Source organism: Corapipo altera, unplaced genomic scaffold (assembly GCF_003945725.1).
Source record: "Corapipo altera isolate COAL_440 unplaced genomic scaffold, ASM394572v1 0, whole genome shotgun sequence".
NCBI classification, from domain to species: Eukaryota; Metazoa; Chordata; class Aves; order Passeriformes; family Pipridae; genus Corapipo; species Corapipo altera.
Window position 1 is genome coordinate 83,659,084 of NW_020884872.1, and position 2,251 is coordinate 83,661,334.

The window sequence follows — 2,251 nt, forward strand, 5'->3', positions numbered from 1 at the left end:
GGGCCGGCCCCGGGCCCGTCCCTCCGCGCAGCTTCCCCCGCGGGCCACCGCCCCGGGGCACCCTGTGGGGCGTCACCGCCCTTTCTGTTATTTTACTGCTGTTTTCGTGTGTTTCCCGAAGTAAACCATATTCTTTTTTTCTTCATCCTCGTTTTCGTTCGCCGTGCCCTGGCACTGCGGGTTGCTCAGGGGCTGCCGTGCCCTCACCCCGGTTCAGGGTGGGAGGTTTCGGGGTGCGGCCGTGGTACCTCTGCGGCCCCGATGGCGCCAGGCTCTTTGTCCCCAGTGTCCAGGTCCCCAGGCCCCTTCTCGGAAGGTCCCCAGGAGTGGTGTGAGCTCCCTGGGTCCCTCCTGCCATCACAGGACATCAGCTCCGAGAGCTCTGCGGTCAGTCACCCTCGTTGCCTTATCAGGCAGATATTTGAGTTTAATTGTCAAACACATTCTTTGCACGGGTTTTAATTACTCATCCTTCTTGAATTCTTATAGTGACATCTGGCAAGAAAAGAGGAAACCAGAGCCAAGAAGGCAAAAATCCTGCAATGTTTTAACTCTACAAGAAAAATCCACAAAAAGTTTTGCCAAAATTCCCAGCTGATCACCATTACCCCAGAAAGGAAACATAAATTTCATAGGACTCAATTTATTTGCAGCCTTCTGCTGACCTCTGCACCCCGCTGCTGCCCTTACAAAGGATGAGAAGGGCCTGAAGCATGGCAAAACCTCTGCCTCACCCATCAACCCTCTGTGAGGAGCTGAAATATGACAAGATCTTACATTCTCAGACATTATTTTTCTAATTTGCATTTACTTGGGCCTAGCACCAGCTCCTGTCTGGGTCTGCAGATTTTACCAAATGAGTGGAAAAAGCATGTGCTACCAAAATCATAACTACTCAGACAAGTCTTTCTCAACTGTGAATGACTAGAGAAGAACTGCAGTGTGAGGGAGAGGTCCCTAGAGGTAGAAGAGAAGCTTCTACAGCAGAAACACAGCTAGAGAATACAACTGGGATTGAGAAAGGGATGGTAAAACCAGTGCAGCTGTTCTTGGCCCATGAGGAAATGACCATGCAACAGTGAGAAAGATATCTTGAGTATCAGCAGGCAGCTGACAAGTCAGGCTCTGGCTGCAGTACCATACTGAACACAGGTCCCTTCCTGTTCTGGACTCTGTGTCTACTGACCTCCCAGCTAGATGCGCAGGCACTGCTCAGAAACTTTGCCCTGTACACACACATCTGTTGTTTTGTATGTATGGAGGGGTTAGCCCATGCCGCTTAGGGGGTGAAAATGTTGAGGGGTTTGGTTAGAGTGGGACTCAGGGGTGCAGCAGTGGTCCGGGGGGGGTTTACTTTCCATGGGCATGCAGCCTCTTGTGTCACAACTACTGTATGTGCTCCAGGGCCTTCCCAGCTTTCATAGGTCTTCCTGACTGTAGTAGGTCATCATGCCAAATGAGGCCTTTTGATCACTTTTCTGGCAAGGTACAGATTGCCTAGCAGTCACTTATAGATGACTGCAAACCCTCTGGTGAACAATTCTCTCTATGTCCCTTTTCTGCTTTATCTCAAATGTATCAGCCTTCCTGGATCACACTGTTGTTTTCAAGAATCTCAAAGGGAAGAAGGAATGAATTTTAGCATGGTTGTTTCCTTGGTGTCTACAGGACCCCTCCTGAGAATGAAAAATTAAACAAAGTGTTGGGCAAAATTTTTTTTCACAACAAAAGGAGTGGAGAAGAATGTTTAGTTTGAAATTTAGTTATGAGACATTTGGTTGCCATAAGAACTTCTGGTTTTTATTATTTTTAGGGCATACATTAAACCATAAGCTCAGAAAAGACAGTTCATCTGGCCTGTCTTCATGTCTGCCTTAAGAGAAAATGAACCACTGTCCAGTTCTATCTGGTAGCTACAGACAAAATCTGCTGTTTTAACTTTCTAATTGAAAAGAGGGAAAAAATACCAAATATAGATTTCCCCCCCCCCCCCCCCCGTATGTATAATTATTAAGAAACAAGAGCTCTGGTGAAATTGGGCTGCACAAGATTTTTTTAAAAGAAAGTGAAGTCCAAGATCTGAATGTTACTGTGAGCCATTGTTGAGGCAAAGAGCAGTAAGTGGCAATATAAGTATGGGTGAAGAGGTATTAGCTGTACTATATTGTCAAGTGATAACACACAGGCTGACTTTTCAGCACCTTGTGAGTAAGCTGAAAATGAAACAGTCTACAGGTGGGAGCCTTAATGA